The sequence below is a fragment of the Callorhinus ursinus genome, unplaced genomic scaffold (genome assembly GCF_003265705.2).
Source record: "Callorhinus ursinus isolate GAN/ISIS: 27379988/994484 unplaced genomic scaffold, GSC_fseal_2.0 scaffold98, whole genome shotgun sequence".
Classification (NCBI taxonomy): Eukaryota; Metazoa; Chordata; class Mammalia; order Carnivora; family Otariidae; genus Callorhinus; species Callorhinus ursinus.
In genome coordinates, this window is record NW_027397160.1 from 825,963 (window position 1) to 850,149 (window position 24,187).

The 24,187-nt window shown below is 38.8% G+C and overlaps 1 protein-coding gene across 11 annotated transcripts in view; it reads left to right on the forward strand.

Annotated features, from left to right (window-relative positions):
- PCBP3 (poly(rC) binding protein 3) overlaps positions 1-24,187 on the forward strand; it is a 261,323-nt gene that overhangs the window by 23,327 nt on the left and 213,809 nt on the right. The window contains exons 2-3 of one of the 11 annotated variants that reach the window (XM_073888874.1): positions 20,170-20,215; positions 20,589-20,631. The exons of the other annotated variants lie outside the window; for them this stretch is intronic. The gene's annotated coding sequence lies outside the window, so the exon portion shown is untranslated. The remainder of the gene's footprint in view (positions 1-20,169; positions 20,216-20,588; positions 20,632-24,187) is intronic. 11 annotated transcript variants of the gene reach the window in all.

Below are 24,187 nucleotides of genomic sequence, written 5' to 3' on the forward strand. Positions count from 1 at the left end.
AAAGAAAGAAAGAAAGAAAGAAAGAAAGAAAGAAAGAAAGAAAGAAAAGAAAGAAGGAAGGGAGGAAGGGAGGAAGGAAAGAAGGAAAGAAAGAAAGAAAGAAAGAAAAGAAAGAAAGAAAGTAAGTGCTTGTCAGTGACTGGTAATCAAAGGCCACCAGGAACTCACCTTGAGCCTATGATGGGGCAGGTTGGGACCACACACCACGGGGAACCATGGGGCTTTGAGGTCAGACAGTGCTAGAAAGAACCTGTTACGGACTTTGGGTTTTGGTTGAGTGATTTGAGGGAAGGGCCAAGAAAGGTCAGTAAGTGGGAGCATTTTATGAGTATCTCAATGACTCTTATCTAGGGAGGTTGGGCTAGAATGAGGATAATTGTGATTGGTAAGAAAGCAGCTGTCACTCACACTAGCCAAGAGAGGGCCATGCCTGGTGTTTTTCGGCTTGGACAACGTTCATGCTTTGTCTGTGTTCTAATGTGATGATGGCAAGGTCTTGTCATGATCCATCTTGGTCCCACTATGTTCTGTGTCAGATTCACTCACTTCTGCTCTGGGAGTGTGGCAGGAAGAACTTCTGGCTGTTGTGTCCTTGTATTTGTCCTCCATGGACACATCTGCTGGGGCCTTGGGGAGAATGTCTAACTTGGGGGCTGGGGGCTGCACAGTAATCATAGCTTGCTTTCTGCTTGTGGAAGTTTGGAGACCTGAGGTTTGATAGTCATTGACTTTATTTTAGGCTCAATTTTCTTTGGCAGTACAATTCCCCCCAAATTCTCTTCTGTGCTTCTGAGAGTTCCATGTGTTAATAACTAGATCCAGAGTTCTGTTCAAGTCTTGATCCTCCAGCCTATTTCATATGTTTGTTTTCTTGTACCTGTGTCTCTTTTTCTACTTAGGGTTGTCTTGAAGGCATGGCTATGGGTGGGAAAGAAGCCCTGTAATCTGATCTGTGTATACAGCTGAGTCCTCTCTTAATTGAGGAGTCTTTGTGGGCCTTTGATTTTCAGGACATTTTCCACGTTTTATCTTACACTTGGGGTGCAGAAAGGGTGGCTTTTCCCACTAAGTGACCCCATGTTTTTGGACTGTCTCTAGATGCTTTCCTGTCTCTCTCAAGTTGGCCAGTTTTTGCCTATGGTCATCTCTTTCTCCAATGTGACATTATGACATTATGTTACCCGTAAAGTGGGTAACAGTCACTCCAACTGCTGGCACCCTCTTTTTTCTTCTCCCTGAGCTGCGATCTGCTTTCAGGTGATCATAGGAAATGCTCTGCAATCCATGAAACAGGGCTTCTTTGTTACCAGCTGCCTGACAATGGTTTTTATTATGGTATCACCCCTCTTAAGAGAACCCATTTTGTTCTTAATTCATTTCTGTTGAAATATGTATTTAATGATAGAGAATTTAAAAGAGGAAGATTTCTGATCTAAACTCTTAGTTTGGGAATTATTTGACCCCTTTTCTATTTCTCTGTTTCTTGACCGCTTGGAAATAAAGCTGTACACTTTTGGCAGCTTTCTAGGCCGACATCCTCACAAGGGCATAGTGTGGTGGTCCATCTTTCCCATGTTTAACTGTATTCACGTTGGAAAATCAAGACTTTTCTGATTTTTTACAAGATGGAAAAATAAGACATTTCAATTTTGGGGGGAATAAGGTGGTATATAAATAAGGTAAATAAAATTGATGAAGGAATGATTTTGAATCCAAGTTGCAATGATGTGGAAGACTCACAAGGGCACCGCTCTTTGCCATGTGGTAGCCGGCACCCTTGGGCCCTCCTCTTGCTCTGAGTCTGTTTTTGCTTTGAAAGAAGGGGGATGTGAGGACCCGGCCTATATTTATTTTTCTTGGGGCCACTGTGGAAGTGAAATGAGATGATTGACATGCAGGCACATTTAATAGTAAAACTCTCTGGGTGGATAAGGCATTATTATTTCATTCTGAAGTACTTTGATGGGATTAATAATTTATGTAGCACACTAAGTTCATCCTTTGAGGCCAAGTGCTCCTAATATAACGTACCTAAGCCAACCTTGAAAACTTACAGCGTTGCAGAGAGAAGAGGGTCAGTGAGCATGTTGCTGTGTGATTTTTACTGAGTTGGGTTTTTCCAGAGAGTTCTGAGCTCTTCATAATTATCCTTAAGTGATTAAGAAACAGTCCAAAGGTGCCATACTTCATAGAGAGTGCAGTTTATAGTTATCTGTGGTATGACACAGGTAATAATCATCCATAATACAATTAACTCTGAGCAGCATGGGAATTAGGGGCGCTGACTGACCTCCCTAGCAGTTGAAAATCTCTGTATAACTTTTGACTCCCCTAAAACTTAACTCCTAATAACTCACTGGTGGCTGGAAGCCTGACCAATAACATTGCAGTCGATTTTTTTTAAAAGATTTTATTTATTTATTTGTCAGAGAGAGAGCACACAAGCAGGGAGAGGGGCAGAGGCAGAAGGAGAAGCAGGCTCCCTGCTGAACAAGGAGCCCAATATGGACTCGATCCCAGGACACTGGGATCATGACCTGAGCCAAAGGCAGATACTTAACTGACTGAGCCACCCAGGCACTCCCAACATAGCAGTTGATTAACACATATTTTGTGTGTTATATGTATTATATACTGCATTCTTACAGTAAGGTAATGTAGAGGAAAAAAATTATAAGATTAAGAAAATCATAAGGAAAAAGATCATAAAGAAGAGAAAATACATTTACAGTACTATATTGTATTTATAGAGAAAAATTATGTGTAAGTGGACCTGCGCAATTCAAATCCATGTTCAAGGAAAGGGTCAATTGTATTTAGTGTCCCAGACAGTTGTTTGAGTTTTCATGGAATTTTAAACATAGGATATTAAAAAAATAGGAGATTTTATAACAGAACTATGTTTCTTACCAATGTCTTTCATAACTCCTTTTGATTAAACTGTTGCTGCATTTTCTAGACTTTATTACCTCATTAATTACACAGATAATACTGAAGCAGATTGTTTTGCTAATTAAAAAATTGTTAATCTTGAGGTAGCCACACTTCTCTAGGTCCACTTAGGAATCTGAAAGTTTCGGTTTAAGGGTCTTTTCAAATGCGGGTGTTAATCCACGTGGGTTAGCATGGAGGCTGATATTGAGAGAAGGTGTGTAAAGCTGCTTTTCATCTCAGGGCCTAGGAATGAGCGTCCATGTGAGCATCTGTGACCTTGTTTTGGCCACCTCCCTTCCCTACCTCCTGAAGCTCCCAAACCTGGGCTCCAGCCCCCATATGGCGCTCCCCCTTTCCCCTGACACAGGTGGATCCCCAGGGGCCTCTTGCTCTTAGACACGTCCCACATGGCACCCATCATTTATTTCTCCTCCTCTGGACATGTATTTCTGGGCCAGCTTCTCCTAGGCCAACAGTGATGCCCTAGAGTTGGTAGAGTGTCCCTACTGCCTGGTGCTTTGTGCAGGGTCCCAAGAGATTCTCCCATGTTGACAACAGAGCATGGTTGAGGCGAGGCTCTATGCTTTACTGGATTTTGTGAGGCTAGCCTGGCTCTCAGGCCTCCCTTCCTTTAGGCTCAGAAGTAAGTGTGTGGGAGGAGTGGGATGTGGGGTCCGGTCAGTGGGCAGGCACTGTGGTGCCTCAGAATTCCCCCCACCTCCTCTCTGATGCTGGGGCTGAGGTGCTCGGTGGGGCCTGTCTGCCCAGTGTCAGATCGGATTCAGGTGGGCATACCCCCTCAGACAGGCCCCTGCTCTGCACTGTTCCTGCAGCACCCTCTAGACAGAACATCAGTTGGAATGTCCAGCTGTGAGGGAGTCACAGTCCCTGCTGAACAGAGGATTGAATTTTGCCCTGAAAGGGCAGGACTCTCTGATGAGTAGGCCTGGGGCTCTCGGTTATGAAGCCCCAGAATGGTCAGGCTCAGGGCCAGGTGTGGTAGATGCATTGCTTCGCCCCTGAAGGCCTGCCTGGGACTCCAGCTCAGGAATGTGTTATCCATGTAGTTCTGGAGCACTACGGGATGCCCCGGAGAGCTCTGTTCTGTGGGCCTTCGAGATGCTTGGAAGCCCTTTGAGGGGGTTGGTGAGGTCAAAACTGTTTTCATAAGGGTACTGAGCCATTATTTCCTTTCTCATTGTGTTGACATTTGAGCTGATGACACAAAGCAATAGAGGGTACAACTGCTGGCGCCTAAGCGCCATCGCGGCGGGGCTGCAAACTCTGCCAATAGTCCTAGTGTCCTTTACCGCCGCCACTAGCTCTAAAAAGCCAGCGTCATTTAACACTGTCCTTGAGGAAGCAGTAAGAATTATTTTATGAAATCTTGAGCACGTCTTTTTGATATTCTGAGAGACAGAATTGGAAGCTTGCATGAGGCACGTCTACAGATGGAATTGCAGCGATTGTTCTGAGGAGAAGCACCAGTGCAGGTTTTGGATCGGGAGCTGGACTAGTTCCTCTTCTCATGGAGCACTGTTTTTACATTAAGGAATAACTTACAAACTGTGCTTATTCAGACTTGTGCCTTTGGCAGACAGTGTCTGAAAATTGAACTAAGTGAGCCTGTCCCTTTTCAGAGGAGATAACTGCTTGTATTTGTTGCAACTGATAAAATTTGAGTTTTCAGTCAAAAATTAGAATTTTGGAAAATTTGTATCTGCTACGGTGGCCTTGACAGCTTTCTGATACTTAAAGATGTTTCTGGATGAACTCAGTGGTCACTATCAACAAATGTGATTTTTTTTTGCTTTATATATTTAAATGTGTTAACATTTGGGAGATCTGCATAACCCAATGGACCAGTATTTTCCAAATGACTGAAACATGTGTTAAAACAATTATGTGTGGGCAAACTATCTGTTCAAGGCACAAGGTTGATAGATAATGGGTTTTAATGTAATACAGTCTTAAAAGTTTATTGATAGAGTTTCAGATTTCTCATTGCAACTAACCTTTAAGAAATGACCACTTGTCAAGTTTTGATGTTCTATCAAAGAAGAATGTCCACAGTAATCTGATAAACTTATAAAATGCTCCTCCTGTTTCCAGCCACATGTCTGTATGAAGATAGGTATTCTTTACATACTTTAACCAAAACAATGCATCATAACAGATTGAATGCAGAAACAGATATGAAAATCCAGCTGTCTTCTATTAATCTTGACATTAAAGAGTTCCAGAAATTCTTCTCACTGATTTATTTTTGTTTTGGAAAATACAGTTATTTTTATTAAAAAATGTTATTTTTATCATTATGTAATGGCTTTATTATTCATTGTAAATGAATTACTGAATAAATAATTTTGAAATCTCTCTGTGTTAATTTCATGTACTGTAAATGTCAAAACAGACAGAACCCACTTAAATAATTTGAGGAAAGGAAAGGGGTCCTGAGTCCAAAAAGTTTGAGAATGACTGGTTAGTGTCATAGGAGATTGTGGTGCTTGAGTAGAGATACAGGAGGTTCGGTGAGAACTCAGAATGCTGATGAGGTATTTAGCTGTCCCCAAACACTGAATAAGGGAGAAGACTGAGTTTGTTTTTGTTTTTTTTGGTTTTTTGTTTGTAAGTTGTTTATTTGTTTTTAGATAGAAGTTAATAGGAAAGTAGGCTCAACAGAAAGACTGACTTTGGAAGGAAATTGTCTGAAGGATTCATTTCAACTTTAATGTAGTAAAATAATTTTAGAAATTGACATCAGAATTGGATTTTCAAGACAAAAACCCTATAGGAGGTTCTGCTCTGTAAAGAGAGATTTAACCTGGACCATTCTGTGAGTCAGCAACATTTATTAAGTACTGATGTTATTAGGGCATCTGGACCTCTGTGCTAGGTGCTAAGAAGGAGGTCAGAGGTAGTGTAGATAGTTTTTCAGATCCTAAGGTTTCTGTTTGTTTGCTTGTTTGTGTTTTCAGGAATTTATAAGGGAGAGAAGGTTGGTAGGACAAGATCCTAACTGAGATCTGCCTAAGAAGATGGAAGGCAGAGGGGACAGGGCAGCTGTGCAGAGGGCCCTGTGCCAGAGGGAAGGGGGCTGGCCAAGGAGGAGGGCAGGTTAGATCCTCTGGAAAGAAATGTACCTTCATGGCCTGGTGTCGGGAAGCAGCACTTTGTTAGCTGGCTCACTCACATTGACTGGGGGCCAGCGGAGAAACAAAGGTAGAGAAGCCTGCCTCTAGGCCCCGGGGAGGTCGTCGTGGCGGGGCGAGCTATATGTAAAAGGAATTGTCCCTGTGGAAGTGTGGGGACATGGGGCTCATGTGTCTGGGGTTGGGGGGAGGGTGCCCTGTGCTCTTCCCTGCTCTGTCTCAGCACCTCTCCCGCATGGGAACTCAGGCTGCTTCCAGGGCTCTTTATGGAAAGAACAGTAAAGCTGCTTCTTATAGGAAGTAGGGAGTAGGGAATTCTGATTAACTGCATATCCTTTTAGTTTCTAGACCATCATTAGAAAAAAATTTAAACCATACGTTTCAGTTTCTGATTTGTGGCCTAGAATGTGTTAAACATGATTGAATCTTTCTAAAGACAGGAATTTGCAGGGCCTTGGGGTGTCGTTGACCGTAGCATGTTGGCATGTTAGTGGTTACTGCTCCTCCCAGGTCGTCTGGTTTAGATGTCCTGTCTCAGAGCAAAAGTGCCTGCAGGACAACACTGTCATTGTCGGGAGTGGATCTTGTCCCCCGCTCCTTGGGGGTAGAAATGAAGTCAGGGACCTGGTTCTTGTCCCCACTATGGCAAGCTGTGCGTGCCTTTGCACTTTCTGAATGCCTGTGTCTCTTTCTGGATACTGGGTGAGGTGAGGAGAAGGGGTGTGTGGTTGGGATCTCTGCTGGGGTACAGTGGAGGGAGGGCATATTGAATTTCGGCTTACTGTCTCAGTGCCACCATCAGCCACCCTCCCATCCCACCACGCACAGTCTCCAGAGTGAAAGAATAATGCACTTGAGGACAGTGACATGGAATTGTTAGTCTTTGGGTCGTTTGGGAGAACCCTGATCTCTCCTGCCAGGGGACTTATTTTCTGATGCCCTCAGAGTGTGGTTAGGTGATCTCTACCCTCTAATGTCTTTCATTTTCTTGGTGTATGAAGATTTTCCTCTGTTTGTGGGCCATATTTGAGTTGCTCCATAAAGCTCAGGACTGTGGCAGGTGACGTTAATGAACTAGCTGGTCTTTAAATAGCACAGTTCCTATAAACAGAATCACCTATTTTATAGCCTGATATTGAAGAAGATTGCTCACTGAGGATTCTGAATGGCTGGTAGAACATTAGAAAGGCAGTAAAATTCTCCTCACCCCGCCCCTGCCATGAGGCCAGACTGGCTGAGAACACACACACCACACCAGAGATGACTTTCTTTGGGTTGGGCCGGAATCATTCCTCACGATGCATTAAACTCAGGTTGCATCAGAATGAAGAATGGCCAAGCCAAAATCTTCTCCTTCATTATCGGAAACTTAGTCATTTGTTCTCTGAGTCAGCTTAATGGCGTGTAATGTTCACATCACATTCTTTTGGGGCCAGGCCAAGAACCAGCATGCTTGCCAGCATTTCAGCAATGAGCTAATCAGCCTTTTGGCTCCCACATTCCCGGCCAAGAGCTCCATTGGAATTAATACTGTCACTGCAGCAGACCGGAGTCCTTATAAAGATTGTGTTTTCTTTTCCTGTGTCACATGCTGGCCCTTGCTTTCATCAAGTGAGCCCTGAACCCTTTGTCCTTCAGAAAGCTTTCCCAGGTGAGGTTCTGAGATGTGATGCTAGGGATTCACCCCAGCAAATCGTTTATTGAAAAGCTGGATCCCGGTGGCTGCTGAGGATATAAATACGGGTGAAAAATGGCCCCCACCCTCAAGGAGCATGTAATCCATTGTGGGGGTGAACAATATACAAATACATACCTCCTCAGTACCATGAAGTGTCAGTTACACCTCATCAGAAGAGAGCAAAGGAAGGATATGGAGCTTCGGAGTGTTGGGAAGAGAGGGATGGAAGAAGGCCTTCCAGGGGATGGCAATTTCAGCCTGATCTTGGAGACCTGATTGGATGGGGTTCCCCCAAATGTGGGGCAACCCAATCGGGTGGAAGCCATCCCCGTGGGCACTGAAAGAATTGACCTGAGGCAGAACAAAGGAGATACGTGCTACAGTGAGTGCTGTGAATTATGTAAGACTGATGAATCATAGACCTGTACCCCCAAAATAAATAATACATTGTATGTTAATAAAACAAAACAAAACAAAAAACAAAAAAAGAAGTTTACTGAATACCCCACAAGGCCCCAGTGGGCAGGACACCAAAGCAGACTGTCTGCTGTGGGGCAGTGGGTGGGGCTGTATTTAAAGGGGGAAAGTGAGGAGGTATGGGAACGTAGGGAATTTTCCCTTTCTTGGTAACTACCTGGTTGTAAGTGCCCCATTGGTTAGTTAGGGCCTATGGATATTTTGAGGTGGGTCACCTGATGGGCCTCTTTGTATTTAGCCAGGGGATTGGAGTCACTGTGGGCTTTTCTACGTTACTCACAGTTCCAGTGTTTAAGCCTGTTGCCCTAAAGCACCCTCTCCAGCTGGCACACAATCGGTGTGCAGTAAGTGATAGCTACTGTCCTTTTGTTGCCTAGACTTCTATTTTCTTTTCTTTTTTTAATTTAAATTCAGTTAGCTAACATATAGTACATCATTAGTTTTAGACATAGAGTTCAGTAATTCATCAGTTGCATTTAACACCCAGTGCTCATCACATCACGTGTCCTCCTTAAGGCCCATCACCCAGTTTCCCCATCTCCCCAGCCCCTCCCCTCCAGCAACCCTCAGTTTGCTTCCTAGAGGTAAGAGTCTCTCATGCTTTGTCTCCCTCTCTGATGACTTCCCATTCAGTTTTCCCTCCCTTCCCCTATGATCCTCTGTGCTGTTTCTTATTATTTCACATATGAGACTTCTGCTTTCTGATGAGTACAATCGAAAAAAGTTGTCTTCCACATCTCTAGGGATTACCTTGTGAGGCCCAGGCGAGATGACACGCTAAGATACCTGGGGAGCAGTGTGTGGGGAAGGCGGGTGCCTGGTGCCTAGTGCACAGTGACCAGGATGTCTGAGCCTGGGTGGTGTCTGGCCTCTGCCTCTTCTGTGGCCACAGAATGGACACCACGCCCTCTGTATGTAGTTTGCAGAAGTTAATAGTCCACATCTGATGAAAAAATGAGCTATGGCTACGTATTCTGTCTCTGTCTCACTAATAAGACACTGTAAGTAAGGAAACAATCCCATTGTGACTTTTAAAATGTCTTCAAAAAGAAAAAATTTAAAAAAATCAATAGAGTATTCTCAATAAGTTTGTGCCAGAGCGGAAGTTTAAAAAGATGTGTGGAGGACTTTTTATATATTCCAGTGCACACGTATACCACAGGTGCCGGTTTGTTCAGCTGCTCCACCACTGCTGGGCATTCCGGATGTGTCCGGTTTGGGGCTCTTAAGAATAATGCTTCTCTGTGCACCTGAAACTAATATAACACTGTATGTTAACTAACTAGAATGAAAATGAAAACTTAAAAAAAGACTAAAGCTTATCTGACTATCCTTGTAGTCTTTTGGCTGACATGTCACCCATTTCTCTTGCATATTTACCCAGAAATATACCTGTTGCATCACAGGTATATTTATTTTTAGTAGATAAATGCCAGACAGTTTTTCAAAGTGGTTGAACCAGTTTGTATCTAACCAACGATGAATGAGAATTCAGTTTCTGTACATCCTTGCCAGCACTTGCTGGTTTCTTTTTCACACTTTTCTGCAGGTTGGGTGGTGGCATCTCATTGTGGTTTTTATCTGCATTTTCCTGATTACTGATAACATAGGTTTTTTTCCCATACCACCAAGCAATTTTCTGACAGCAGCTGAGTGTCTTACCGTTCAGTTCAATCCTGACACCATCCCCCTGGGGATGCCATCAGATCCCACAGATTAAGGGCTCAGGCCCTCCAGACTGCCCAGGGCCCCCCATCACCTTAGATGCCAATCAAAAGTCCAGGTTGTAACTTGTGCTTCTGACTGACTGGCTATAAATTGGAGGATCCCACCCCCCACCCCACCCGCCTTGGGTTCAATTAGTTTGCTAGAATGGCTCATAGAACTCAGAGAAACATTTACTTACAAGTACCAGTGTATTATAAAGGATGTTATAAAGGATTTAGACGAACAGAGGACAAGGTATGTGGGAAGAAGCTCAAAGCTTCCATGCTTTCTGGGCATACCACTCTCCCTACATCTTCAGATGTTCGTTAACCTGGAAGCTCTCTGACATCTGTTCTTTGGGTTTTGATGTAGGCTTTATTACCTAGGAACGGTTGATTAAATCATTGGCCTCCTGCCCCTCTTTCCTCTTGGGACACCTGGGGGTGGGATTGAAACATCCCACTGTCTAATCACATAAGTGGTTCCCCTAGTGACCAGCCCTTCCCTTAGGTGATGTAGAAGTTTTTCAAAAGTCCCCTCATTAACAGAACAAAAGGTACCTTGATCCCTTCATCATTTCAGAAAATTTAAAATTTTAGGATCTCTGCACTGGGAATGCCACGAAGACCTAGGGTATCTATCAAAATAGATACATCTTATTATAAATCACAGTATCACAGTTGATAATGTTGAGCACTTCTTTTATGTTATTGTCCATTTGGAGGTCTTCTCTGAAGTGCCTGCTCAGGTCTCTTGCCCATTTGTGATTAGTTGTCTTTTTTTAAAAAAAAAATTGATTTATAACCATTTTGAAATGTTGGACTTAATTCTGCCATCTTGCTGTTTGTTGTCTTTTTGTCCCACATATTCTTTGTTCCTTTATTTCCTATTTCTTGCCTTTATTTGACTTAATCAGGTAGTTCTTACTCTGTTGTTTTAATCTCAAATTCTTATTTATTCATTCTTGTGTTATCTTTTTAGTAAAGAGATCTCAATTGCATCATGACTTACTATAGACTTCTGATCTGGTCACATATTTCTTTCTTCTGTGTATGTTGTAGATCCAACATGGTATCATTTCTGTTTTAGGCAGTCAATATTTTAAAGTATTTGTTCATATATTTATCCTTTATGGTGTTCTTCATTCTTTCCTGTAGTTCTGTGCTTGTATTTGGGAATATTTTCTTTTAGCCTGGAGAACTTCATGGAAGTATTCTTATAGTGCAGATCTATTCACAGCAAATTCTCTTGACCTTCGTCTGAGAACACATTATTTTTGAAAAATATCTTCACTGGGTATAGATTCTAGGTTGACAGTTTTTTTTTTTTTCCAACATTCTAAATATGTCAGCATTTTCACTATGCTCTTTGTGTCTTCTGGCTTTTATAGTGCTTGTTGAGAAATTAGCCTTTTGTTTGATTGTTTTTCCTGTAAAAGTAATGTGCTTTTTTCTTTGCCCAGTTTTAAGATTTTCTGTCTTTGTGCCTGTGCCTGTGTGTGCATATGTGCCTGTACTTGTGTTTTGTATTTATCCTGTGTGGGATTCATGGAACTTTTTGAATTGTGTAGAATCTTTAATCAGGCTTGGAAAATTCTCAGACATTATTCATTCAAATGCTGCTATTGCCCTGTTTTTTTTACCCCGTCTTTCTTATTATACATTTGTGATACTTTTGACTCTGTCCTACGTATTTTTTATGCTCTGTACAGTTGTTTTCTTTCCTTTTTATATTTTTTTCTGCCCAAACCTCAGTTTCAGATCCATATTTCTGAAAGTTTGGATATTTTCTATTGGGTCTGTCTGAGTTTCTCTAACTGGGTCTTCAGTTCTTGCTGCTTTACTTTAAAGACATCAAGTAAGTTCTTAATTGCAGAGATTATGTTCTTCAATTATAATGTCCATTTTATTACTACTTTTCTGTAGATTCTAAGACTTGAAATTCTTCATCTTTTCATCCATTTGTTCACCACTTCCTATTTTTAAACATATTACTCATTTTTTCTTACCAAGTTTATTGAAGAATGATTTACATAAAATAAACTATATCCATTTAAAGTGTATAATTGGTGAGTTATGACAGTTGTCTACAACAAACATGAGACAGCATTTTCATCACCCCCAAGAGATTCCTTGTGTTCCTTTACAGTCCATCCCTTGCTCTGCCTCTAGGTCCCAGGAAAACACTTTTTGTCATTTTAGAATAGTTTATATTTTGCATTATGTAATCATACTTTTTGTCATTTTAGAGTAGTTTATATTTTGCATTAAGAGTACTGTGTACTTTTTTTCTCTCTGGCTTCTTTTACTCAGTGTGACAGTTTTGAGACTCATCCATGTTGTAGTATTAGCACAGTGTTGAATAGCCATGGTAAGAGTGGACAGCCTTGCCTATCTGCTAGTTTTAGGAGGAAAGTAGTCCATATTTCACCTTTAAGTATGAAGCTGGCTGTTGGTGTTTTATAAGTGCCCTTTATCAGGCTGAGAAAATTCGTCTGTTCCTGTTTGAGAATTCTTATCATCAGTGGTTGCTGAATTTTGTTAAATGTCTTTCTGCATCTATTGAGATAATCATTTGGTTTTTATTCTTTATTCTGTTATGTTGGAGGAGGTAATCAAGAGGACATGACCATGTGTTGACCCTTGAGCTTGACCTGGGTAATCAGTTGGAGGCTCCTCACTCCCAACCCCGTCCTTGGAATGTGTGCTCTGCCTCTTTGTTCCCACTGTGGGAGCTGTCCCAAGGACATAGCCTTGTTGAGTCCATCTGGATCGAGTATGTGACTGAATCCAGTTAAGGCATCTATATAGACTTTTAACTGGCAGGTGGGCGTGGAGACCTACCTGTCTTATGGCTGCCCAAGACAGGCCTCGTAAGTAAGCTGCCTTGCTTGTTATACCTGCCGCCTACCAATTTGGAGTGGTCTGCCTCATCCTTTGCCTCTTTCTCTTCTGAGTATCCATATACAGGGGCCAGTTTGAGAACTACTATGTTTATGTGGTAAATTTCATTGATCTTGAATGTTAAACCAACCTTGTGTTCTTGGAATAAACCTCATTTAATTGTGATGTTTTATCCTTTTGAAATATTTCTGGATTTGATTTGAGAATGTTTTAAGGATTTTAGTGTCTAGTTACATGAGGGATATTGGCCTGTAAGTTTGTTTTCTTGTAATGTCTTCATCTGGTTTTGGTACCAAGATAATAGTATCTCATAAAATGAGTTCAGTGTTCTCTCTTCTATTTTCTGGAAGAGTTTGTGTGGAATCAGTATTATTTTTTTCTTAAAGGTTTGGTAGAATTCACCTGTGTGCCCTCTGAGCGTAGTGTTTTTAACTAGGAATTGAATTTATATAATAGATCTGAGCCTATGTAGGCTGTCTGTTGCTTCTTGAATGAACTTTCATCATTGTCTTTCAGGGAATTTTACCAATTTTTCCAAGTTGTTTAATTTGTTGGCTAAAGTTGTTCAGGATTTTCTTTTATTGTCTATAGGACCTGTAGAGATACTTCTTCCATTTTTGATATTGATGGTTTATGTTCTCTTTATTTTTTTATCTTGATCATTCTAGCCATGAGTTTATTATACATTTATACATTTTATTGATCTTTTCAAAGAACCAACTTTCAGCCTGGTTTATTTTCTCCGAGTCTGTTTTATATTTTGTTGATTTCTGCTCTTTATTTCTTTTTCTTCAACTTAACTTTGGGTTTACTTTGCTCTTTTTGTTTTAAGCTCCTTTGAAGAAGAATCGAAGGCCATTGTTTAGAAACCTGTAGTCTGTCCCTGATCTCGAGAGCAGCCTTCCTGGATTCTTGATTTAGATACAAATCCCTATCTCTTCAGTCCTGAAGTTTCAACCAACTAAAGATTTTGAGCTCTGCCACACGCTGAATGGTGTAAAATCTGGCAAGACTTGAGGGGTAGATGGACTGGGGACTGTTGAAGGCCCTTTTCCTTTCATGTGACTCTGTCCTCTAACACCTGGAGACATGGGAAGAGATGTCAGTCCGTCTGGCTGCCCAGTCCCCTCACCGTTTGCACAGTCTCAGAGCTCAGCAGTTGTTTGATGAGGGGGAACAGGCCTTGTCTTTTGGTATCCTTAGTTTCCAGTCTGTTGAAGCCCCTGTGACTGCAAAGAAGTTCTGCTGGTTTTTCTTTCCTCCCATAGAATCCTTTAGCTTAGACCAAGCCTGAGTCTTAGCCAATGTTCAGAATTAGTTGCTTATTTTTAGCTTATCTAGAAGGACTCTTCCTTGTGTAGAATTTTAATTCATATAGTCTTCATTGTTTTGATGGTTTTAGAAATAATAGTTTATGCAGTTTATCATTTAAAAAATAATCTGCTTTTTCCATCGGTAGTGTTGCCCTGCTCTAACCTACAACATTCTACTTGAAGGCAGAATTCCCCTCCCCCCTTTGATACAATCCAATGCATCTATTTTAAGTGTACAGATTAATGAATTTTGATGTATGTATACTGCAGTGTAACTACCACCACAGTCAGGGTATAGAACATCATCCCCAAAAGTCCATGGAATTGTACAGTGTATACTGGCTTCTTTTTTGTGTTTAGCTTCTTTTTTTCAACATCTCTGCTTTTGAGCTTAATCCATGTGGTGTGGATGTGTTTTGTTCCTTTTTATGGTTAACTGGTATTCTGTTGTATGGTATGTTGGTTTATTTGCCTATTGATAGACATTTGGTTTATTTCTAGCTTTGACTATTATCAGTAAAGCTGCTGTGAACACTGTGTACATGTCTCTTGTGTAGGAATATGGATTCATTTCTCTTGGGTAAATAGCTAGGCTAGGTAGTATGGTCAGTACTATAGTAAGTGGTTTTATAAGGATCTGCCAAACTTTTCAAAAGTTCTTGAATGATTTTTACACTCCCTCTAGCCGTATATGACAGTTCCAGTTTATTGCCATTTGTATCTACAGTTGTTATTTTCATTTTATTTTAGCCATTCTGTTAGATGTATATTGTATTTCATTGTGATTTTAGTTTTTATTTTCCTGAGGACTAATGACGGCAAGCCTCTTTTTCATATGCTCCTTTAGCTGGTTGATATGTCTTCTGTGATGTGTCTGTTGAAATATTTTGCTATTTTTTTTAATTGGACTGTTGTTTCCTTATTACTGAGTACAAATTTGTTTGTATATTCTGAATATGTCTTTTTTCAGACATGTGTTAAATATTTTTTTTGTTCTATTACTTGCCTTTTCATTTTGTAACAAGTGTCTTTCAAATAGGAGAATTTTAAAGTTTTGATGGAATATAAATGACCATTTTCCTCCTTTGATTGGTATGTTGCTGCTTGTTTAATGTAGCAAAGAAGTCCTAGTCTACCCCAAGGTCAAAAAGATTTTCACCTTTGTTTTAGTCTAGAAGTGTTATGGATTTGGCTTTTATATTTCAGTTAACTGTTTGTATGGTGTTGTTATGAATCCAGGTTTATTTTCTTTTTCTTCATGTGAATACCTGGTTCTTCTGACGTAGTTTGCTGGAAATTCTTTCCTTTCCCTGTTGAGATGCCTTGGCAACTTTATCAAAATCACTAGATCATACATGCTTGGGTCTGTTTTTAGACCCTATTCTGTTCTATCTATAAGCCTATTATGTTAATAATATCACACTGTACTGATCACTGGATATTTGAAATCAGGTAAATTAAGTTCTCCAACTTTGTTCTTTTTCCAAATAGTTGTGACTATCCTAGGTTTTTGCATTAATTTTTTTTTTTTTTTTTTTTTTTTTAGAACCAGGCTCTCAACTTCTAAAAATTTTGCTAGGATTTTGATTGAGATTGCTTGGCACCTATATATATCAATTCAAGGAGAATTGACACCGAAACAATAGTGAAGGTGCAAACCAATTCCAATTATAATCTCTCTTTTTATTTTTAATTTTTAAAAAGATTTATTTATTTATTTTAGAGAGAGAAAGGGGGAGAGAGGGTGGAGGGAGGGGCAGAGGGAGAGGGAGAGAGAAACTCAAGCAGACTCTGTGCTGAGCATGGAGCCAGAGGCAAGGCTGATCTCATGACCCGGAGACCACAACCTCAGCCGAAACCAAGAGTTGGAGGCTTAACCGACTGTGCCACCCAGGTGCCGCATAATCTCTCCTTTTATTAATAAGTTTTAAATGTCTTTTGGCAATATCTTGAAGTTTTCTTCCAGTATACAAATCTTGCACATATTTTCTTAAATTTATCTCCTCAAATATTTCATGGTTTTGGATGCTATTATAAATGGTAGTTTTAGGAGATTTTCATTTCTTTTTTTGTTTTAAAGATTTTTTTATACTTTATTAGAGAGAGAGAGAGAGAGGGCACATGAGCAGAGGGAGGGGCAGTGGGAGAGGGAGAAAGAGAATCTCAGGCAGACTCCCCGCTGAGTGTGGAGCCAGTGCTGGGCTGGATCTCATGACCCTGAGGTCATGACCTGAGCTGAAATCAAGAGTCAGTCATGTAGCCAGCTGAACTACCCCGGCGGCCCAAGAGATTTTCATTTCTCATTGTTAGCTAATGTATAGTTTTCTTTGGTTTTTGTTCTCGTTTTTTGCTTGTATATTGAACTTTATCCTCAACTTAGGTAAAGTAACGTATCAGTTTTAATAACCTTTTCCCCTATGATCTTGTCATCTGCAAATAAAGATAGTTTTACTTACGGATTTCTACTATGTATACCTTTTATTTATTTTTTCCCACCTTATTGTCTAAGACCTTCAGTCTAAAATTGAATAGCAGTGGCAAGAGTAGATCTTCTTGCCTTGTTCTTTAACTTAGGGGTAAAGTAGTCATTCACCATTAATTATAGTGTTAACTGTAGGTTTTTCATAGATCACTTTATCAGCTTGAGGATCCCTTCTCTTTCTTCTTTCCTAAATTTTTAATATTTTTATCATGAATGTTTGTTGAATTTTGTGAAATGCTCTTTCTATATTTATTGAAATAGTCATAGGTTATTTTTCCTTTGTTCTGTTAATATTTTAAATTGCATTTAGTGAATTTTGGATGTTAAACTTTCATTCCTAGGTTGAACCCCACTTGGTCCTGATGGTTTTTTTAGAATGTATGTATGTATGTTTCCATCTGTCTTCCTGAGTTTGATTTGCTAATACTTTTAAAAGGACTTTTACATCTGTGATCAAGAAGGAAATTGTTCGGTTTTCTTTACTTGTGTTATCTCTGCCTGGTTTTCTGATGGGATAGAGTTGATCTCATTAAATGTATTGGATGGTGTTTGTTCCTCTATTTTCTGAAAGAGTTTATATTGGGTTGTGTTATTTGTTTCTTCAATTTTTGATAGAATTTATATAGGCTTCAAGTTTTCTTAGTGAGAAGATTTTTAATTAAGAATAACTAGAATTTGAATGAAAACTTGAAATATTAAAAAAATGAATTTAGCTTTTTAAACCTTTTCAGATTTTTGTGTCCTGAGTCAGTTTTAGCATTTCATGTTTTGTAAGGCATTGATTTTTTCTAAGTTATTAAGTTTAGTGACAAAATTTCTTTTTAATATTGCATTATTATTTTTTTCATTATTGTAAGATCTGTAATGATGTCTCCTCTTTCACTACTGAAATTTGTAATGTGTTTTTTTCTCTTTTCTTGATCAGTCTAGGTAGCAGTTAATCAATTATATTGACTTTTTCAAATATGTAGATTTTGCTTTTATTGATTTTCTCTATTTCTTGTCTGTTTTTCCTTTTATTGACTTTTATTCTTAACTTACATTTTTCTTCCTTTACTTACTTTGGATATACTTTGGTGTTATTTTTCTAGCTTACTAAGGTAGAAGCTAAGATAATTGATTTTGGATTTTTTTCCCATCTGATATTGGCATTTAGACCTATAAATTTCCCTCTAAGCACTGCTTTAGCTGTATCTTGCATATTTTTAAACTTTTATTTTGAAATAATTATAGACTCATAAGAAGTTGCAAAAATAATATCCTTCGTGTACTTTCCCCCAATGGCAACATCTTATATAACTGTAGTACAATATCAAATTCAGGGAATTGACACTTATATATTGATATATTGACATTGATGCACTGTTAACTAGACCACAGGCATTATTCAGCTTTCATCGTATTTTTAACATGCATATTTCTGTGTATGTGTGTGTACACTTTTATGAAGTTTTATTCCCTGTATAGATTTGGGTAGTCACTACCACAGTCAAGACACAAAATTGTTTCCTCACTACAAAGAACTCCCTGTACTTCATCTTTGTATTCACGCTCTTTCTCCATCCCACCCCTGTCCCTAACCTTTGGAAACTACTAATCTGTTCTTCATCTGTATCGTTTTGTCATTTTGAGAATGTTATGTAAATGGAATCACATAATATGCAGTCTTTGGAGATTAACCCCCTCCCTCCTCCAAATAATAATGTTCTTGAAGTACTTCCAGATTGTTGCAGGCATCAGAAGTTTATTCCCTTGTATTGCTAAGTAGTATTACATTGTATGGATATACCAGAGTCTGTTCAACCACTTACTCATTGAAGGGCATTTGGATTGTTTCCAGTATTGCTATTAAGAATAAAGTTGCTATGAACACTCATGTACAGGTTTGTGTGTGTGTGTGCGTGTGTGTGTGTGTGTGTGTGTGTGTGTGTGTGTGTATGAACATAAAATTTCATTTTCTGGGACAAATGCCCCTGAGTACAACTTCTGGATCATGTGATGGTTGCATGTCATGGTTGCAAGTATAATTAGAAGTGCCAAACAGTTTTCCAGATTGGCTGTATCATTTTACATCACAGCTGGAAATTTATGACTATCCCACGTTTTTACTGTCTTGTATCTTCATTTTCAGTCAGTTTAAAGTATTTTCTAAAATTCCTTTAATATCTTCTTTGTTTCCTGGGTCTTTTAGAAATGTGGCATTTTATTTACAAATATTTAGGGTTTTTCTAGATACTCCTCTTGCTGATTTCTAATCTAATTTTTTTTGTAGTCAAATACTTTGTATTACTTAAAATTTTTTCTTGTTCACTTGAAATTAGTTTGTATTCTTTAGTTATTGGCTGTGGTGTTCTAAAAGTTTCAGTTAGGACAATTGATTGGTGGTATTAAGTCTTCTATTCTTATTGATTTCATATCTACTTGCTTTATATAGTACAGAGAGATGTGTTGTCTTATTTCTACTTTTAATTCTGTTCATTATTGTGTGCATCCATATGCAGGATTGGTGTGTCTTAATAGATTGACATTTTTATCATTATAAGATGTCGTTCTTCATCTCTGGTTAGTGTTTGTGTAGCATATCTTTTTCTATTCTTTTTCTTTTACCATGTTATATCTTTATCTTTCTTTAAGATTTTAAAATTTTGTTTATTTGAGAGAGAGAGAGCAGAGGGAGAGGGATAAGCAGACTCTACGCTGTGTGCAGAGCCCAATGTGGAGCTCAGTCCCATAACCCTGAGATCATGACGTGAGCCGAAATCAAAAGTTGGATGTTCAACCAGCTGAGCCACCCAGGCACCCCAATTTATGTCTTTATCTTTAAAGTGGGTATTATTGTAGATGACATATTGTTAAGGTGTGTTGTTTTTTTTTTTTTACCCTGTCTTTGCCTTTTAACTGGAATGTTTTGACCATTTATTTATTGTAATTGTTGATATGGTTGGGTTTAAATCTATCTTGCTATTGAAAAATTGTTTTTTGTTTCTCTTTCTTTTTTATTAGTTCTGTATTTTTTCATATTCATTCTTATCTCCATCACTGACAATTCCTATCTGTTTTAATTTTTGTTGTTTTGTTATTTTTTTGATGGTTAATTACCTGGTACCATTTTAATTCTTTCTGAAGAAATTCCTCTAACATCTCTTGTTGCTTACGTTTGCTGGTGTCAAATTCCTTTAGCTTTTGTTTATCAGGAAATGACTTTATTTCTCCTTAATTTGGAAGAATATTTTTTTGGAAGTAAAATTTTAGATTAACAGTCTTTTTTTTCCAGCACTTAAAGGATTTTGTGTTTGGCTGTATAATTTCTGATAAGACATCTGTGCTAATTCTTATATTTCCTCCTCTTTACTTAAAGTTCTCCTACTCTTTGATGTCTCAGTATGGTTTTCATTGTGTTTTTCTTTCTTAAATTTCATTAAGCTTTTTCAGTCTGCAGGTTTATTGGTTTTTATCAAACTTGGAATATTATCTGGTATTTTATGACATTTCAAATATTTTTTCTGTGTACCGTCCTCTTCAGTTCTGGAACTTCTGGTTATATTACACTACTTGATCCTGTCCCACAGGTAACTGGAGCTCTTTTTTCTAGTCTTTTTTCTCTCTATGTCACTTTGGGTGTTTTTTATTTCTGTGTTGTCTAGTACCTTTTCTTCTGCATATTTAGTCAGCTGTTGATCTCATTTATTGAAATTTTCATTTCTGACATACATGTATTTATTTCACCTCTGTAAGTTCCATCTGGTTCTTTTTTAAATCTTCTGTTTATCTCCTACTATGTTCCTGTTGCCTTTTCAATACTTGTACATAGGTATAATAGTTGTCTTAAATCTTTGTTTAGACAGTTCATTATCTCTGCCTTTCACAGTCTGTTCCTCTTGACTGTTTTTCTCTTGTTTTTGGTTGCCATGTTTGCTTATATGCTTTTTTGTTTCCTTGTAGGTTTAGTAACTTTAATTGGATGGTAGACATCATAAATATTACAGTAAGTATCTGGATTTTGACATCTTTTACAAGAGTGTTGGACTTTGTTCTTTCAGGCAGATAGGTTACTTGTAGATCGGCTTGGGATTTTTTAAGGTTTAATTTTAAGTTTTTTGGGTTGACTGTAGAGTATCTTTTACTCTAGGGCTAATTTAACCCCATTATTTAGGTGCAGCCCTTCTGCTGTCTCTATTTATTGCTATGGTAGTTCACCTAGGGCTCTCAACTCAGGCTGGTCAAAACTATGTCTCCCAAAATTTTGTTGAGCCATGAAAATTATTTAGCTTATAATTCTTTGGTCAATTTTCCCTCGCTTCATTGACTTTCATGTGTTGCTTAGAATTTGGCAACAGATGAAGGAGACCCCCAAGCAGATTTTTGGAGCTCTTTTTATGAGTGGCTCTTCTCTTCAGAGCCTTTCTGCATAACTGGGGCTCTTTTTTCCTAGTCTTTTTTCTCTCTGTATGTCACTTTGGGTATTAATTTCCAACTGCTTCAGCCTCTCTGAGCTCTGATATGTTTCAGCAACTCAGTATGCTGTGATGTTCTGCTTGGGTTCCCTCCCTTGCCATGCAGTGTGGAAAGTGCTTTAACTAAGAAATTCAAGACAATTATAAGGCTTTTGACAGTTTTTTGCAGACTGTTGTCTGACGTCAGTTGTTTCATATGTATTTTTTTTCCAGTTTTCTGGTTGTTCACAGCCAGGGGGTAAGTCCTACCTTGGTTACTTCATTATGGGCAGAAGCAAAGGTCTCTTTCCTTTAAATTTTTTAAAATCATAAAATACACATAACAGAATTTACTATCTTAACTATTTTCAAGTGTACAGTTGAGTGACATTAAGTGTATTTACAGAGTTGTGCAACCATGACCACCATCCATCTCTAGAATTGTTTTCATCTTGCAAAACTGAAACTCTGTACCCATTCAATAATAACTGCCCGTTTCCCCCTCACTCCCAACACATGGAAATGACCATCCTACTCTCTGTCTCTATGAATGTGACTACTCTAGGTACTTCATATAAATGGAATCAGATAGGATTTTTCCTTTTGTGACTGGCTTATGTCACTTCCTTTTATTTTTAAGGCAAGTATATCATTTGGTCTTTAATTGTAATGTTAGATGATGGCTTGCAATACTCAGAACGTTTAAGCCAACAACTGATAATGGCAGAGTGGGAGGAAGATATGTTGGTGTGTTTTTTAAAATTTGTTTATTTTTTTGGTTGGGGATAGACTTTTGTTTTTATTTCATAGCTTGGCATGTGCTTAATCTCATGTAAGATTCTTTATAAATGTTAGGATGAAGAATTAAACTATAGGACTGCCCACTCATATTCTTTTGGCTTAAAGGACATTGTATGTTCACTGAACTCAGTGATTCTGTTTCTCTTATAAATTGAATTTAAAACTTTCCCTGCAAGTGACACCAGCAGAACTGCCTAAGTTTCATTAATCCTTATCTCTTAATTACACATACTTCTGCAGGAACTTATTTTCAAAAAACTTTAATGAAAGAGCTTTGTTGATTTCTCATGATAGCCCTCTTTAAGAATTACTGTCATCTTGAGAATTCTGTCCCGATTTCCCATCCAGTATAGAATTGGCCATCCCACTGTGGTATTCTCTGTATTTGTCTATGATCTCCTGTTAAAATCCAACGTACTTACTATGTTTATGTCTCTCCCTACAAGTCCTGTTCCCTAGATCTCCTTATTTTGCTGTATCAAATCCAAAGTAGAGATTAATTTAGGGAAGAAAGGGCATCATTATCCTCAATTATAAGTTTAAGTCAGTGACTCACCTAAGTCTCAGGTCTACATTTATTGTCTCTAATTCCTTCCTGTTCTTTCTTGAACCCACTGCGTCTGGATTTTTCCCTGTTACTTCACAAAAACAGCTTTATCAGAATCACCAGAGACGTCTTTGACTTTGCCAAATCCAGTGGTCAAGTCTCAGTCTTCATCTTACCTGACTTTTCAGCAGCATCTGAATCCAGGTTTTTGCCCCTTCCTCCTTAAAAAACACTTTTCTTTATTTGGCTTCTGGGACACACTTCTGTCCCAGCTGTTCTCCTTGCCCTCTGACTGCTTCTCCTCAATGTGTTTTTGCTGGCTCCTGCCCGTATCCCAGTCCTCAGCGGAGAGCCCAGAGCTTACTCTTCTCCCTCCACCTCATCCCCGTAGTGATCCCACCCGGTTTCATGGCTTTAAATACCACCTCTAGATTTTAAGTATATCGTTCCAGCCTGAACCCCATCCCCTGAACCCCAGGCTCATATTCATCTACCTACCTAACACTGCCATTCGGCTGCATCATGGCGTCTCTTACTTCACATCTGAAAAACGTCGTCATTCTCCCTGCCTTACTCCTTCCTCAGTTTTCTCTGTATCTGTTGGTGGCAACTCCATCCTTCCACTTGTCAGGCTAAAACCCTGGGAATCGTCTTTGACTCCTTGTTTTCTCTCATGCCCCATGTCTAATATATCTGCAAATTTAGTCTGCACTTTCTTCACAATATATTCAGGATTTAACTACTGCTTACCACCTCTACTGCTATCAGGCTGGGCCCAAGCCACCTTTATCTTTCCCCTGGATAATTTCATTAGCCTTTGAACAGGTCTCCTTTTTCTTCAGTTTTTGCCTAGTTACAGGTGATTATCCCCACAGTGGCCAGAATGCTCTTTCTAGAAATGTAGATTACTTCCCTTTCTGGGAAAATGGAGTTGATGTGCTTTTCTTCATTTCTCCCACTAAGTAAAAGTAAAGATCCTTAGACATTATATATAAAAGAAATGCAGACTCTGATGAGGAGAAGAAAGACCAGCTAGGGGCTTCAGGACATAAGGAATGACATGATAGTGAATTCTCTGAGTGTTCTTTTGGTTTTAAACATCTTAGCCTCAAATTTGAGAAGATGGTAACCCATAAATAACAACAGGTGCAGAAAACAAAAACAAAAACAAAATGCAACAGAAGCGTGCTTCCTTTAGGCAAAGGACCAGGAAAGAGACAACCTGGCAAAACAGAAAACTTTTAGATAGTAGCTACTCTACTCCAGTTCTTTCTTATTCTTCTGGGACTCTGATAACATGATTATTTTATTTTTCACAAGATAGAAGAGAATACCTACCAGTTCTGTAAAGGTATTATTGCCTGGATATTAAAGCCAGAAAAAAAGACATTAAAAGACCAACATCCTTTATGAATATAGATACAAAAATCCATAGCAAAATATTAGCAAACAATTCAGCAATATATACAAAGAATTGTATAATTTCAGGGATGCAAGTCTGCCTCAATATTTGAAAGTCCGTGTAATACACCATATTAACAGGCTAAAGAAGAAAAAGTAAATGATCATATCACTCAATTTAATGAAGCATTTGACAAAATCCAACATCGTATAAAGAGTCTCAGAAAACAAGGAATAGAAAGGTTACTCAGCTTGATAAATAGCATATACAAAAACCTACAGCTAACATCATACTTAAAATGAAAGGCTGAATGATCTCTGCCTAAGATCAGTAACAGGACAAGTATACCTGCTCTTAC